At 42.0% G+C, this 17,983-nt stretch overlaps 1 protein-coding gene across 2 annotated transcripts in view; it reads left to right on the forward strand.

Moving 5' to 3' along the window:
* Positions 1–1,104: 1,104 nt before the first annotated feature.
* Positions 1,105–17,983, forward strand: part of RHBDD1 (rhomboid domain containing 1) — a 73,498-nt gene continuing 56,619 nt past the window's right edge. The window contains exons 1-2 of one of the 2 annotated variants that reach the window (XM_068953749.1): positions 1,105–1,468; positions 2,050–2,695. The gene's annotated coding sequence lies outside the window, so the exon portion shown is untranslated. The remainder of the gene's footprint in view (positions 1,469–2,049; positions 2,696–17,983) is intronic. The other variant, XM_068953756.1, reaches the window with a different exon arrangement.

Here is a 17,983-nt window from a genome sequence, read left to right on the forward strand (position 1 = left end):
ACATATACGGTCATGTTCTGGCCCTTATTCCAAGGTTGATTTGATTGCATCTTTTATTTACTTAAGCTCATTTGTAGTATTTACTTTTCCATGTTCAACAGTGAGGATGAAACTTGCATAACCCCTACTTCAAAAATAGTGTGGTTGACTCTAAACTAGTTAAATCATTACTTAAGTAAACAAGCTGTTTAATTTCTCTGTTAAAGGAATAGCAGTAATATCATAATTATAGCAGAAATGCAAAACAGCAGATCCTACATCCCCAGCTTCTGCTGGCGTCTCTTTGAGGCACATGCAGAACACATATAGAATGACTAATGAGACCTCCAAACGTATTGCATTAAGAACAGTAAGCTTATCTGATTGCTAGCAGCTGTAGTTTGCAGAATCACAATAATGAGAACTAAAAAAGTCATCTTGTCCATACCGTACTTACTAGGATTGTTTCTATAGCATGTTATCTGTGGATTGTCCAGTTCATGTGTAAAGCAGTTTTACTGGTATTAGCATGTAGCCAGAGCATGTGTATTAATAACACAAAATGTTTAAATTGCACTATAGAAATCAATTAACCATCTCCTCTCTTAAAAAAAAACCACTAGACTCAATACCAATTTACATAGATCATATTTTTTCTATTTTTCCACCTCCCGAGATACCTTCTTATGTCTCTGTTTAAAGAAACGAGGAAAGATAGAACATCACTCCTGCTGTTTTGGTGAATGTGAGGATCCCACTGGAGTGCCAGTATGCTACCAGGAAACTAAGGAATACTTTTGGATAATTCCCAGATTACACAACTCTGCATCTATTATCTTTAGATTTCCTTTTTGTAATATGTTCAGAAAAGGGTTCCAAGTTTCGCAGGCGTTTCTTTTGCTTTAATTCTGTTTTCTTCTCCACAGACAAAATTGCCTGGAACATGGATTTCATAAGTAATACTGAAGTTACAGAATTTATCCAATTTATAATAATTTTTCTCTACGCACTGCTAAAAGCAGTGGTCTCGCAGTTCTTGACTGGGGAAGGGAGTTTCATAAGTCCACAGTTGTTTTACAGCAGTGCCAAAGTCCACAGAGGCATGGAAATGAACCCAGATATAAGCTTTTGCCCATAGCTGACAGGTGATAGCAGCAAGGCTTGGTCTTGCCCGGATTCAGCTTTACTTCATCTTGTAAGGGTTGCAGTGTTGCAGTGTTTAACCATGAACGACAGATAAAGCTGACTGCAATGTGTGTGTTATTGACAGCAGTGGTATTGAGCAATTACAGAAGAAAAGGAGAAAAGGTGTTGTTCCCCGTAGGATCCCATGGGTGAGAGCCTTCTGAGACAAGAATCAGCTACCCATCTGCTTGCTCAGTCCTATGCTGAAGAGGAGAGAATGGAGCCCTGCGGTGCTGACCCATCAACTCCTGCTACATGCCGTTTAGCTAGGTTAACTGTACTTTGGGGTTCACTGCGTCCAAAGGTGAGTGGAAAATGTGCAGCATGAAGTCAGAGCTCTTCCCTTTGGCCATACAGAAGCTGTCTTTCCCGCTAGCGCCTGTGCTGCGCTCCGGTCTGAATGCTGATTACTGTAATTCCAGGATGAGGAAAAGCAGGATTGCTGCTGGAGTTCTATCGTCACTGATTTCTCAGTTATGTTAACTGGGAACGAGGGAAGAATAAGTGATATTTTCTAGATAAAAAGGAATATTGTGTTTTTCAAAGAGTTTAGCAGTGGAGATTATCTAGAAATCATCCAGATTATGTCCAGTGATAGTGGACAAAATATATCTATTTTTATTGCTCTGGGAAGGCAGGGATTCATTTCACAGGCTCTGGCTGTGATGCAGGGTTCCTTGAAATTTCACCTGTGTGATGGGATCAAACTTAACCATAACCTGCTAATTACAGATGGAAAATACTTCATTCGTTTCTATTCTTTCAAAGAACTACAAAAAATTCAGAGAGTCACAGAAAACCCTCATGATACTATGTGATGCTGAGTAATAAAATGATAAATGTAAATGCACATAGGAAAAAGCAGTTCTAACTTGACATATTCAGTGGCAGGCTCTGACCTAATTACGGCTACTTATGAACAAACTCTTGGAACGGTAAGAGGCAGTTCTACGACGACATCAGCTCGATACTCTTCAACAGTCAAAAAAGCAAACAGAACATCGGGGAATTATCTTGTAAAGGATAGAAAGAAAAAACAGAACATAATTTTGTAACTGTATAAAACTACTGTGCACCTTCCCATTGCCTACAGTGTGAAATTCTACTCCCTCATCTCAAAAACAATATAAAGGAATCAGAAAACATAAAGAGTAGATGACCAAAGACAGCTCAGACCATCAGACTGAGCTGGCAGGCTAATATATTTCAGAGTGGAAAAAGAATGACTGAGAAGGGGTATGATGGATACCTGGAAATATCGCTACTGGCATGTGGAAGGTGGAAAAGGATTGATTGTTCCAGTACAAAAGATAAAGGACATTAGATGAAAGTAGAAGGTTCAAAACAAATACAAAGTTACTTCTTCAGATGATGTCAGCGAAACTGTGAAATCATTTCCACAGGATGCTGTGACTTGACAATCAGTGGATAAATACTTGGGAAAAAGTCCTCCCATGAAACCCAAAGGTATCACATCTGGCTCAGGAAGTGCATGAGGTACAGATCTGCGGAAGTGGGGACAGTATTCTGGGTAGGTGTCACTATTTATGTCCCTTACCATTGTATGCTCCTCTAAGCGTCTGCTATTGGCCATTGGCATCAGAATAGTGGCCTAGCTGGACCTTGGTATGATGCAGCACAGATGTGCTTATGCTCTTAAGATTAATTTTGTAGGTGTTTTGGTTGAGCCTATCAGCAGAGCTCACTAATAACCCTTCACAAGGGCCATGATTGAATCCATTGTCAAGGCTGCGCTGTCTGACTTGATTAGCTGTATTTCTTTAGCTTTGATTGTAGAGAAAGAGAATATATTTTGTCTTCTGTACTATGATGACATGTAAGAACCACTCCGTTGTGAGCCATTATTTGACTCACAATTATTTGCATCTACAAAATTGCACCCTCAGTTGAGTGGGACTGCAAAACTAGACTTTGGACTCCTAAACAATTCAATGAAAATTCATATTCATGATATGTTCAAAGAGGATTAGTAATCTAAGTATATTACAGTTTAAAAAATCATATTATTCCAAATGCTTCAGCTTCTTTTTCATTGGGAAGCACAATCTACTAACCTTTACTTCCTAGACTGTAAGGACCACAACATGCCCATGTGGAAAACTTAATGGATTTACAATTGTTAATTACAGTATGAGCCTGCATGTGCTATCTTTTGAAATGACACTGGTAATGTAGCACCACTCACTGCCTTTCATTGGTAGCTTTTGGAACCTACATTCTGTTAAATTCACAGTATTTCTTTTGGTTATATACTACTTATTGATTTTTTATGTTAGAAAAGATGGTCAGTGGATTCCAGCTTTCAGAAGGTTTTGCCAGACTAAAGAAATTTTGAGTATATAAAGCACAAGCTCAACAGGATGTATTGTACTAACCCTCTGGACACATTGTGCCGTGGCTTAAGAGAGGTAGCATCAAGTCCAGGCTCTAAGAGTAGTCTCCAGGGTGAGAGCATAACAAATGATGAAGCAATGCAGATGAGGATATCCCCTTCCATCTTTCAGCAGCTACTGCATTTTCCTGTTTTAACATACAAAATAAGCAGTTTCATAAATTCATGGAAATGCATACACACATTTGTAAAATAAGCATGGTTTTCTACATTTAAGGAAACATATACATTTGTAAACAGTGATATTAATTCCACGTTATTTAAACAGAGACGTTTACAAACCTGCCAAATATTCTTTTAAGTTAATGCAGTAAAGAATCCAATCACTTTTTAAAAGAGCTATTGGAAAGGGAATGACTCAACATACAAATTAAATAACTCTCTTAGAATCCCATACCTCTCCTAAACCATACCATCTGGGCAGCTTCTGGGATGAGACCCAGAAAATATCCATGTGCTTGTGTGTGATGTGAGCAGCCACTGAGGCGGTAATTTCACTGTTTATACACTGTTTTTCATTACACCTTTTGTACAAAAACCACCCCTCTTATGTGTTAGTGAATCAATACCCCATAAAATGTAATTATGCTACCTTCCATAGCCAATTGCCTTTCTGGGATGGTCTTAACTGGATTCATTTTGGAGTCATCTTAACCGGACACAGTTGTTTCCGCTTCCTACTTGCAGATTTCTGCTAAGCATGTGTAACAATTAATCCTGTAAGGAGGCCTTACTTTGGGGTTCAAGAAGCTGCATGGTAAAATATTCGGACAGAAGTTGTCATCCATAGCCTGTTTTTTCCTTGAGTTCTAGACGCCCCTCTAGCTGATTCAAGTGCACATCATTAGCTGCAGTTGTTTCAGGGAACTCTTTCTAAACTTTAATGATAAAGATATGGCATAACCATGCTTAAGAATGCTAAGTGCTATATTTACTTCTCATTTTAGTTTGGCCTGGATGCCAAGAGCTTATCTGGGTTTTGGGAGATTTGGGGGTGGCAGATCAAGCACTGAAAAATATTACTTTCTTCTGCCCACTGATGAGTAAGTATAGCTGGAAGTTTATACATTTTATCATGCACAGGAAGGGAGTGGAAGAATTTAACTTCCATTTTCTTGTTACACTTGATAGTTTGCTTAGTACTTTCAAGGCTCAAAATTTTCTTGACTGATCTCAGACGAAAAGTAAACTGTTTAGGAAATCTTAGACAAAATCTATTCAGTTGTTTCAAGGTTTTTCTGCATGAAAAAATAACCCAAACCACATTTTTCTTTATTACCACTTTTTAAATGTTTCATTTTCTAGCCTGTTCTGAACAGTCAAAACCCATTAGTTTCTCTCAACTCCTACCTCTGCAAAAGTGCAGGTTTGCTGTATAGAATGAAAGGCATTATGTGCATTTTAAACGTTACTACAGTAATTGTCACTTCAATGATACATGCGAAATTAGAACAGTCATTTTGGGAACCTCTCTGAAGAAACTGGTTTTAGTTTAACAGAAGTGCTTAACTGCTACTTACTTAGAACACCATTACCATCATTGTTGCTTAAATAAGGACAAAATGAATTAATAATAGGTCACTAGCAAGAATATTATCTATCTAAGGTGTCTGCTGTTCCTGGTTCCTGCAAATGTTTTGTAGACTTAGTTGAAGGCATGGAGAGGAATCACTGCAGATACTCCAGAAAAGCTGAGGTCCCTCATGGACTACAAGTCACGTCTGCCAGTCTTGTGCAATCAGCTTGGATACACTGAGCACCTGAAATGGCACTAGTCACTCATGCTTAGGTGCGTGACTGCCACCCTTTAAATATCTCGGACTGGTCACCCTGAAAATACAGGTATCGCCGATTAGGAATATGGATCAATAGCTAATGGGTGTGAAGCACTGGGCTTTGGGGTTTCGAACCTCAGGAAAGCCAAACAATATGAACTATATTGCAAGAAACAGGCATGTCAACCTGACTTCAGCCTGTGGAAACTACCCTATTGCATGTGAAGACAGGCTCAGTAGACAATATAATAATGCAAATAATTTGATTTAGTAATGGCAATGGCAACTGTTTTTAAAAATTCAGACAAGCAAGAATCAAATGTAAAGAAACGTGAAATGAATCTGGCTTAAAATTTTATTTATCTTTATTTATATTTTATAATGTCAAATGCTCTAGAAATGAGCAAGAAAATCAGCTATCGGACTCTGGAAGGCAGTAGTCGTGCCTGTAAGCAAATGTTTCTAAGCTCTTTTAAAATTTATTGTAGGATTGTACATAGAGTAAATTAATGAAATATTCAAACAGTTTCAGAGTTGGTTTATTATGTGTCTAAGAGAGCTACAGAACCAGCTAGGCTTGAAAAAAAGATTTTGTGATAAAATAATGGCTTTTGTTTTTCATTTGAAATCTTCCATTGGAGATTAGTTCTCCAATGGAGCAGTTCGCGCAGAAGGGTGCCAGAAGGCAAAGAAGGCACCTCTCCATTTTGCACATTTTTGCGCAGTGGTGTGTCCTTCCCCGGGGCATGGTCATGACACGCCGCAGAGCACGTTCCCCAGTGGCTGCGGGAGGTGCTGCATCGGCTGTGTCTGAGGCCTCAACCCAGACAGACCCTCAGACAGCAGATGCAGCTCTGCAGGTGTCAGGCTGCAGGGAGTGCCTGGGGCCTCTCCGTGAGGCCTGGGCTGACAGTCAGCTCTCCTGTGTGAGGTGTGCTGTGGTTGACCAGTTGCGTCACCAGATAAAGGAGTTACGGGAAGAGGTTAGTAGGCTGCGTAGCATCCGAGAGGATGAGCGGGAGATTGACAGGGTGTTCTCGGAGACTGTTCAGCTCTGGGAGTCCCCTGCCCCCACTGCAGCGGAGTTGTCAGAGGGCTCAGCAGCATGTGTAAAGGTGCATCATAACGCTGTTGAAGAGGGCTGGAAGCTGGTGACCTCTCGTAGAAGGAGAAAGGCTCTTGCTCCTCCTCAAGACTTACCCTTGAAGAACAAGTTTAGCGCCCTCCGAGCCGAGGAGGAGCTGGGCATGGCTCCAAGTGAGGCAACTGGCCTGGCAGACCCTCTGCCATGCAGGAACCCCTGGAAGAAACGGCGAGTGATTGTTGTGGGTGACTCCCTGCTGCAGGGGACAGAGGCACCTATCTGCTGACCTGATCTCTTGTCCAGAGAGGTTTGCTGCCTGCCAGGGGCTCGAATAAGAGATGTCGTGGAAAGACTGCCAAGGCTTGTCCACGCGTCGGACTACTACCCTCTGCTGATCTTCCATGTGGGTGCTAATGACACGAAAGGCAAACTGGAAACCATCAAACAGGACTTCAGAGCTCTGGGAATGGTGGTGAAGGGTCTGGGAGCCCAGGTCGTTTTCTCCTCAATCTTGCCTGTGAGGGGAAAGGACAGGAGGAGGAGTAGACGAGTTTTCCAAGTTAACAGCTGGCTGCGCCGCTGGTGTTGGCAGCAGGGCTTTGGTTTCTACGACCATGGGACCCTGTTTGAAGATCAACAGCTGATGGGGAGCGATGGGATCCACCTTACCAAGCGGGGCACGCGTGTCTTTGCCAACAGATTGGCCAGCCTGGTAAGGAGGGCTTTAAACTAGGCAAGATGGGGGAAGGGGAGTGGTATAGTGGCAGGGGAGTCAGTAAAACACCGCTCAAGTCAGGATGCCTCCGGAGGGTGCATGCAGCCAGGGGAGACAGCATGGGACATGGCTATGGAGGATCTTCTTGCACCTCTCCTGGGAAGCTTGCATGCTTGACTGGCTCTCTGAAATGCCTGTATACCAATGCACGCAGCATGGGGAATAAACAGGAAGAGTTAGAGATCTGTGTGCGGTCGCAGGGCCATGATCTCATTGCAGTGACAGAGACATGGTGGGATAGTTCACATGACTGGGATGCTGTCATGGATGGCTATGTGCTTTTTAGGAAAGACAGGCCAGGAAGGCGAGGTGGTGGAGTTGCTCTTTATGTGAGGGAGCAGCTAGAATGTATGGAGCTCTGCCTCGGGGTGGATGAAGAGCAGGTTGAGAGCCTATGGGTAAGGATTAAAGGGCAGGGTAACATGGGTGACACTGTTGTGGGGGTTTACTACAGGCCACCTGACCAGGAGGAAGTCATCGATGAGGCCTTCTACAGACAGCTGGAAGTAGCCTCACGTTCACAGGCCCTGGTTCTCATGGGAGACTTCAACCACCCTGACATCTGTTGGGAAGACAGCACAGCTAGGCACAAACAGTCAAAGAGGTTCCTGCAGAGGATTGATGATAATTTCTTGACTCAGGTGGTGGAGACGCCAACGAGGAGAGGTGCAATGCTAGACCTTGTACTAACAAACAAAGAAGGTCTAGTTGGAGATGTGAAGGTTGGGGGCAGCCTTGGCTGCAGTGACCATGAGATGGTGGAGTTCAGGATCCTGCGAGGAGGGAGCAGGGCAATAAGTAGGATTGCAACCCTGGACTTCAGGAGAGCTAACTTTGGCCTCTTCAGGGACCTACTTAGGGGAATCTCATGGGTTAGGGCCCTGGAGGGAAGAGGGGTCCAAGAAAGCTGGTTAATATTCAAGCATCACTTCCTCCAGGCTCAAGATCAGTGCATCCCTCTGAGGAAGAAGTCGAGCAAAGCGGGCAGGGGACCTGCATGGATGAGCAAGGAACTCCTGGCAAAACTCCAGCAGAAGAAGGAAGTGTACCGAATGTGGAAAAGGGGACAGACCACTTGGGAGGAATACAGGGACGTTGTCAGAGTGTGCCGGGATGTGACAAGGAAGGCTAAGGCCCATTTGGAGTTAAATCTGGCAAGGGATGTCAAGGACAACAAGAAGGGGTTATTCAAATACATCAATAGCAAGAGGAAGACTAGGGAAAACGTGGGCCCACTGCTGAATGGGGCGGGTGTCCTGGTGACGAAGGATACAGAGAAGGCAGAGTTACTGAATGCTGCCTTTGTTTCAGTCTTCACTGCTAAGGCCAGTCCTCAGGAATTCCAGACCTTGGAGACAAGAGAGGAAGTCTGGAGAAAGGAAGACTCTCCCTTGGTTGAGGAGGATCAGGTTAGAGATCTTTTGTCCAAACTTGACATCCATAAATCCATGGGCCCCGATGGGATGCACCCACGTGTGCTGAGGGAGCTGGCGGATGTTATTGCTAGGCCGCTCTCCATCCTCTTTGAAAGGTCCTGGAGATCAGGAGAGGTGCCTGAGGACTGGAAGAAAGCCAATGTCACGCCAGTCTTCAAAAAGGGTAAGAAGGAGGAGCCAGGAAACTACAGGCCTGTCAGCCTCACCTCCATCCCTGGAAAGGTGATGGAACAGCTCCTCCTGAAGGTCATCACTAAGCATGTGGAGGACAAGAAGGTGATCAGGAGTAGTCAGCATGGATTCCCCAAAGGGAAATCATGCTTGACCAATCTGATAGCCTTCTATGATGGAATGACTGGCTGGGTAGATGAGGGGAGAGCAGTGGATGTTGTCTACCTGGACTTCTGCAAGGCTTTTGACACTGTCTCCCGTTACTTCTTCATAGGTAAGCTCAGGAAGTGTGGGCTAGATGAGTGGACAGTGAGGTGGATTGAGAACTGGCTGGATGGCAGAGCTCAGAGGGTTGTGGTGAATGGCGCAGAGTCAAGTTGGAGGCCTGTGGCTAGTGGTGTCCCCCAGGGGTCAGTCCTGGGACCAGTCTTGTTCAATATATTCATCAATGACCTGGATGAAGGGACAGAGTGCACCCTCAGCAAGTTTGCTGATGATACTAAACTGAGAGGAGAGGCTAACACATCAGAAGACTGTGCTGCCATTCCGAGGGACCTGGACAGGCTGGAGAGTTGGGCAGAGAGGAACCTCCTGAAGTTCAACAAAGGCAAGTGCAGAGCCCTGCACCTAGGCAGGAATAATCCCATGCACCAGTACAGGCTGGGGGTTGACCTGCTGGAAAGTAGCTCTGTGGAGAAGGCCCTGGGAGTGTTGGTGGACAACAAGTTAAACATGAGGCAGCAGTGTGCCCTTGTGGCCAAGAAGGCCAATGGTATCCCTGGGTGCATTAGGCAGAGTGTTGCCAGCAGGTGGAGGGAGGTGATGCTGCCCCTGTACTCAGCCCTGGCGAGGCCTCCCCTGGAGTACTGTGTCCAGTTCTGGGCTCCCCAGGACAAGAGAGACATGGCCCTACTGGAGAGAGTCCAGCGGAGGGCTACCAAGATGATTAGAGGGCTGGAGCACCTCTTCTATGAAGAAAGACTGCAAGAGCTGGGCCTGTTCAGCCTGGAGAAGAGAAGATTGAGAGGGGATCTCATCAACATGTACAAGTATCTGAAGGGGGAGTGTCAAGAGGATGAGGCCAGCCTCTTCTCTGTGGTGCCCAGCAACAGGACAAGAGGCAATGGGCAGAAACTGAACCACAGGAAGTTCCATCTGAAGCTGAGGAAAAACTTCTTCACTGTGAGGGTGACAGAGCATTGGAACAGGTTGCCCAGAGAGGTAGTGGAGTCTCCTTCGCTGGAGATATTCAAAACCCGTCTGGATGTGATCCTGGGCAATATGCTCTAGGTGACCCTGCTTGAACAGGGAGGTTGGACTAGATGATCTCCAGAGGTCCCTTCCAACCTAAACGATTCTGTGATTCTGTGATTATTTGAATTAGAGGTGGCATTAGGAGAAGCATTAAAAACCCCCCAAAAGTCCAATTTTTATCATTTATGAGTAATGAATGAACCTGAGCGTATGCAGCTAAAACTTGTATACCAAGCCAGTATGTATGTTTGTCCCTAAATAAATCTGTCAAACAGTGCTGTCACGTAATTTGTTCCTAGCAAGTACTTTGCAGAATTGCTGTTTAAGAGATACTGAAACTTCCTTCAGAAAATTACTGTTAGAGATTTTGGGGGGCTTAATAATAGAGAAATATCTCCTTCTTTTTGATTATCAGAAGCAAGAGAAAGGAATAGGAAACAGCCTGTCCTCCAAGTAAAGTATTGATGTAGCCATGAAATAATTACTGAGTTCATTTGAGCTCTTGTATAGCAGTTCTTACTCTTTCATTAGTAAACTGAGGAGATCCAAGTTACTCTGAATTTAAGGGCCAACATAAACTCTGTTTCTGTTTACAGTGAAAATATTCCAGCAGAAAGGAAAATATAGTATGTATAGAAGGAAAAGGAAGTAGCAGTTTATGGACATATGTTTATCTGGAAAAGCTGTTTTAATTAAATTAAGGAAAGTCTTTTGGGAGTAGAATGAGTCACAAAGACAGAAACAATTAGCTGCAAGACAAACATTAGGAATCAGATGTTCGCCTGAGAGTTTAATTAATTTTTTTGATACTGATGGCTGTTTTAGAAAACCTAAATCATGTCACGTGCAGTTTGTACAGCCTCTCTAAAGTTATGGTATTAGGAGAAATGGGCTCTACTGTCTCTGTACACAAGTTCTCAAATTCTTGCATTCTTTCCTGGGTTTCTCATCAATAATCTGTACTCACCCTAAGACCTTCACCTTAACAAACCGTAGGGGTATAATTACAAATAGAAAAGTCTGACAAGCTGTTATTATTGTCAGCAGCAATTGCTTTTCTAAAAAATTAAGCCAAATTATCTAAATTAGATGGCATCTGGTTTCTTTAGTGTATATACTAGAATTTTGAAGAAAGCTACTTGTCCTAATACCATATTCAGTCTGACTTAGGTAATAAAAACAGAGCAGGGACTCCACCTCTTTCCCAGGTTGCTCCTAGAAAATTAAGTAAGAAATTGAGCTGACAAATCCATTTCCTTAACATAAGATGACGTTTTTTAGTTAACTTCGGACACCAAAAGCCAGATCTTTAAAGAAATTTGAGTGCCTAGTTTTCATTAATTTCAATGACAGAGCATAGAAAGTTTCTGTTGCAATCAAGAGAATGCCCATATCTTATTATTACTTGATTCTTTTCCTACGTGTTCACACAAACACGCATACAAGTATTAAATAATATGATTTATTACATATAATGATATAAATCCATGAATATGCCATATTACTCCAAAGTTATTGCTTTCCATGAAGTGATTTTCTAGTGCTAAAAATGATTTTGCACCTATCTGGCATGTGCATCGCTACTGCAAGTTCGACCAGTTGACAGCCTCTGCTGACAAACAGGAGATCTCCATGGTTATTATCCTCTGCTAGCTTTTCTAACCACTTCAATATGTTCAGTCTTGCGGATTTTTAATATAGTTTACATAAATATATACTCCCCTCTTATTATGTATTACATACACTAGGTTATTTATACAAAGCGTTATTGGGGATTACTAGTAGCGTACAGCATATCCATGAACACACTATGTCTTTGCCACCCAGTCCAGAAAGTTAGAGAGTTTTTGAGCACCTAGTTTGACTGGTCACCTTACCCAGATTTACATGCCAGTGTTTACACCGAAGCAGGTGTTTGGCACCTGAGATGTCAGACATCAGCTAGGGAGAGGAGATTCTAGAAGTAAATAATGTTCACATTTTTGTCTCTGCTTTTAATACATGGATGAGAAGAAAATAGTTGTCAATTGATAGAGTTTGGCAGAATGAAAGGAACCGGCAGAGCCCAACTGCAAACAAGTAGGAATTCAGGACAATTATAAAAAGGTGGAGGGGGGACTGGTAAAAGAGGTTTTTTACACTGGTTTGATTTCCAGGATTTCCTCTCATGCAACTACAGTGTGATTAGGAGATGCACTGCTCAGAGCCCGGTGTGTGCCGTGCCAGGACCACGCTCTTGACTTTGCATTCTGTATTTGAAGAAAGCCAGAGCTAAAGCTCTAAAACTCAAAGCTTGAGTTGCAGGCCAGAAGGCTGAGGTTTGCTCACTCTGCGTAGGTTTTATGTATGAGGCTACTTCCAGCAGGAGTCCTATCTCTTGGTTCTTCTTTTCTTTGAAAGCACTTATTTCAAGGATCAGATTTCAAGAGGATATAGAGCGGTTCCACTTATTTCCTCGCCCAGGATCCCCTTAAGCTTGAGTTATTTACGCTTACCCAGCTGTTTGGATTGCATTTGTATTGATTGCCAGCTCATCTGTTACAAGCACAAAACTATTGTTGAAACTGTAAAGTAAGATGAAATTTGTTTTTATTCAGTATATTTTGCACCTATCATTTCCAGGGTTGTTACTGTCAGCACACATCGAGGCTGCCTCCAGACATCCCTTCTCCTGTGTGCATTTTTAGTTCCTTTGCTTTCTGTCTCAGAGAGAAATCTTTAAAGATCACACAACTTTCCAATTTGAATATTTTTACCAAAAATAAAACCTGAACATCCTGCTAAGAATATTCTGATTTAGGCAGACAACTGCAATTGCCTTACTTCTTTCCCCTTTCATAGGATTAAAGCATAAACATGAATATAGTTGCTAGACTGATTTTTCTGTTTCTTCTGCTACTTCTAAAAATAGCACCCAGAAGATAGGAACAAAAGAATTGTGAATTTCATATGGGGGCAGGGTACCTCTTGGGCTTTTTAATCCTTTAAAAATTATTTAGGAGTGATGATAGATGTGAGACTGACATCTCAGTACAATGAAACCCTCAGTTTATCCCAGCCATCAGCAAGGTTCCCATTATTGCATGATTCTATAGCTATGGAGTTTGTTACTAAATGAATTCCTTCCTATAGCGTAGTGATTAATTAGCTTCTATTTTTTAAAATAGATGTTTCTGGCCCCACAATGACAAAGGCCAACTTAAATACATGAACAGAAATTAAATAATGTCTTCCTGAATCTGCAGAACAACCTGAAAAAAGTTAATGGAGAGGTCTGCTTCACCTTTATCATCTCAAAGGGTTGTCAAGTCTGGAACTGAAAGATAAGTTAAAATGTTGCCCTCAGTAATTATTTCTATATGGAGCTTTCAGCAGAAGCATACAGCTTTTGTTTCTAACTTTCAGTCCAAAGCTGTCCATGTGGTGGAGAAATTAATAAAAAAAATAATATCCCTGAGGAATTTATTCTCATTATGAAATGCACTTGCATATTTAACTAACTTCAGATGTCTTCTTTTCACTTTAATTAAGCTCTTGTAAACTGTTTTCTTCTGTTACATTAGAGTGCTGTAGAAAACTTGGTATAAAACATAGGTCTACCTTGCTAAACAGCGTAGAGTGCCCTAGATATATGTGCACCAGGGTCTTGTGTATAGATGCTACAGCAAAGTACAGTTTCACCAATCAGCTACAATCTTGTTTTGATTTTGGAAAGAATTAGCCTCACTACCTTTCTGTTATCGCTGGGGAGACCTCTACAAACCAAGGCATGAAAAGATACAGTTCATATCTTCTCTCAAAGCTGAACCTGCTGACTCTGAGGACACTGGCAGCAGTCACTTACATGAAATATGTAGTTACATTGTAAGACGTAAGACTTGCAAGTGAAATAGATTTGCTTAGAAGTGCAAAGCCTTCCCCAAAGAGTCGAGTAGAGGCTTGTTGCGGGAGCTGGAGAAGTGTAGTTGGATCTGTGGAAGTAGCCCAATATAGCCAAGATTTTTTGATCTGTGGTGACAGTCTGCCCTGATAACTGCATTCCTCAGAAATGATGAAGTGACCAACCTGCTGGATGAAGTTTCTGTGAGCAGAAAACCATACCACCAAGAACTATTGCCCTGGAGCTCCTCACCAAAGGAAATTAGAGTGACCACAAATTCAGATTTAAGTGTTAAAATAGTTTTTTTCTTCAACTACGCTTTCCCACAGCAGCAGTTAATAAGAACAAAGCATAAAATACAAAAGTAGAGTAAAACAGAAGAGCTAAGGAGTATAGGAAATAAAGACACTAACATCAGCCATGCAAAAGACTGTGCCCGTACATATGCCTCCCATTGTCTTGTGGTGAATAGGCAACAAATCAGACCATTAAGTTCTGTGGTTTCAGTTGTCTGAGAACAGGGATGCTATGCTAACGGCTGTGCTTATAACATTTTGTGGGGGCTTCCAAATCATTACGGACAACATCAGGTCATTCACTTAAGGAATATACAATTCCAATTGAAATCACCTCATTGTGAGGAGGGTCAGAGATTATATAATCCCGAAACATGCCATCTCTTTGGCATGACTGCCTTATTCAGTATGCACATCAGACGATGCACAATAAAGAAGGCAAAGGATATAGGACTGCTGCCCTGTTCCTGCCTAAATCCTTCCCACAGTTGTGTGAAACAGAACTAACCTCAGTGGAATCAGCAATCAGTCTGATTTTACAGTGCTGCCATATAATAAATGTATTCTTTGGCTCAGAGGTTGATGGTACACTGTTTAAGTGCCAGGTCTATTGTCAGTGACCTTAATGTCACTAATTACTATGCAGTTTGTACCATGTCATGAGCAAGTCAGAACCATATCCATTGAAGAACGATAACAGTGCGTCAATGCCTCAACATATTTTCATTAACAAACCCAAAATAAACTCATAGAAATTGTACCATGTGAAGCCCTCTTTCACTTCAGTTTTATTGCAAAAATTCTCTGGAAAGTGATCACATGATCAAAGACTGCAGAATCATATTTAAGCAACTAGGAAGAGCTAGGGTTTGCATATGTAATCTTAATTTTGCATCTCCTGACTTTTGTGAAACATAATTTTTCAAGAGTTTCAGTCCTTCAAAATCCTTTTCTAATATTGCTTAATTTTAGTCCACTGAATAATCCCTATGCTTTCACTGGGACTACTGTCTCTAAGAAATGGTTTTCTCCACAAAGCCAAAGATTTTGTGTCAGTACGTGAGTAGGTGGCTTTCAATATAACATAGTGCTGAGCTAAACAGCAAAAAAAAAATAGAAGAACTCTCTCTCTCTGCCAGTTACTGCTCCCAGGCTGTAATTTGTATACATGCAACTAATGATCCAATATTGACTAAATGGGGAGTGCCACTTTTTGTTCGTTGAACATGCAAATGGTTAAGGACCTTGAAAACTACTGGTTGCAGAGGTCGTCTCACAGATCTGTTATCAAAGCTTGCATAATTAAGCAGGTGACACAGCCATTAACTTGCATATGGGCTTGTATATGTCAAAGCAGACCAGCTTAATCTAAAGGTGAATTCAATAAAGTTATGCTGAATTGCAATCCACAAAGCCTATGATTAAGGGTCAGCACATCTGGCTTCTGGTTTGATGTCAGCTGCTAACCTTTCTTTGACCTTATCCCCTGCAGACTTTTTAAGTGACTATTACTAAGGATATTTTACAATGTCATCTTGCTGACTCTCACTATGCCGTGACAAATACCACATAGCTTCACCTTTGCTAACTTAATTTCAAAATCTCTTCAGTGTGCGTGGAAACCTAACATTTTATTTTAATTTCCTAAACCAGCAGTAAATTTTCATCTCACACAGGGAGGAGAGTAATGGAAATTATAAGAAAGTTTAATTGTTTTCCTTTTTCAAAATAACCATAGCATCTCATCCATTAGCCAGTGTGATCTACCTATGGAATTGAGTGCTTTTCATAACAGCATTAGTGACTAAAATTTATTCATCCTCAGTGTAGCTATGTGAAACTGAAACAGCAGAAAATTTTGCTTATGCTGTGTAGGAAATCATTCACACTGCATGAGATTTCCTACTTTGCTGACTTTTATTGTCCCTCAGTTTATTCATTCCCCTATATTTGGCAGGTTAGTGTCCTATTTCTGTTGTTGATAGGCTCAGGCTTCTTTACGCCCTTGAGTAGGGCAGTCCAAATCTGCCAAAAATGAGGACAAAGTCTATGGAGAGGCCGTATCTTTCTGCATGAAAAAAAGAGAAAAATATCTCCCAGCTGGGCTTTCCATTTGCATGAGAAAACAACTTCTTCATTATAAACAGTTCCTAATCTTAAATGGTTTTCTAAGCTCCATGCCAACTGGTTTTCTTTACAACAAATAGAAACAAAAATTATAATTTACAAAACTGAAAGACAGATAATTACACGAGTATACCAAGTTGTTATATTATCTCCAAGGATACAAAAGGAAGGAAATTAATAGTTCAAACAACCATATGCAATAACATGCTTTTCCTAGTAAGGATAAATGAACAAGTTTTTCAACACAACAAATGCCCCAAGGCACCCCAAGGATTTACTTCACAGAAAAAAGAGAGAGATGTAGAATTTGATGCCTAACTATTTTAGGAATACTGATCAGTTATAATACATGTGGAATTGTTTGCAGAATCCTCAGCTGTTTTTTCTTTAGAATAATATGTTGTGGGCAAATTTTCAGGAAAAAAATCACACTATTTCAACTGCTATAGTAACAATCATATATAGGGTTTTTAAAATGTATTTAGATTTGTAAAAGCCTCAGAAAGGACTTACCCAATACTTGGCTTACTCCCTAAACAATAAATATTTCTTTTAGACTATGAAAAATTATCATCAGCCCACTTATTTCACCTCTCCTCCCACATATGGGGCAAATGGGGCTTAATTATGGAAGCTGGCTGCTATTGCAGCTCCATAATACACATAAATAGTACACCAAAGGGGTATGGACCCCTTTGGGGGTCCCATTTTAATAAAGCAATATATTACTTCTGGCTTGTTCCACTACCTGCACTGTACATGTCAGTAGTAAATCTCTAATCAACAAATGCTGCATCACTGGATAATAGACAAAACCTACTGGGACATATCTGAAACCCATGTGAATTTAGAGCTCTGTTATCCATAGCAGAAGTTGAAAGTCCTGGCTGGGGCTAGGCTAGGTTTTTTGCTTGCATCGCAGCCATTTTGAAGAGACTTCTTCTCACTTTTCATGTTTTGGATATTGTGTTTGGAGGTTGTTCATAAGTCCTATTCCAGCTGCATTGTGCCACGTGAGGAAGGCACTGCTCCTAGCTCCCTGCCACCACTCTGCTGGGGGGGATACCTCAGATCTACCAGCTCCACGCAGTCGCTCTCTAAACCATTCTAGCATATGCAGGTTGAATTATTGATATTTTCTGTCATGGCTCGGTTGGATTGTAATGGGCTAGGGAACAAGCCTGTGGACATAAGGGGATGCCTCTAGCAAGTGGCAGTGAGGAGCAGCTGGGGCACAACAGGGCAGGAAGCTCGGTGGCTGGTGCAGCTGCCGCCTGAGGGGACAAATGGGCCTTTCTTGTTCCCGAGGCAGGGAAAAGCTCTGCTTGGCCGGCTGAGCATGCTGCACACTCCCAGGGTGCCTGCAATCCCTGACCCTCGGCCTCTTCCCTCACAGGGAGCCCTGTGATGCTCTCACCTGGCTCCCGTGGCTTTCTTGCGGTGCGTTCTCCCTTCTCACCCGCATTCAACCATATCTCCCATTGCTCCTTGCTCATCCTTCTTGTTTCCTTTATTTTGGTCTGGCAGAAAGGAAACTGTCAAAGAGCTTTGGTTTTCAGAAATATATAGGGAGATTGGGCAAGCTGCAACACACATAGCTTTGCTATA

This window comes from Struthio camelus, chromosome 9 (assembly GCF_040807025.1).
Source record: "Struthio camelus isolate bStrCam1 chromosome 9, bStrCam1.hap1, whole genome shotgun sequence".
Taxonomy (NCBI): Eukaryota; Metazoa; Chordata; class Aves; order Struthioniformes; family Struthionidae; genus Struthio; species Struthio camelus.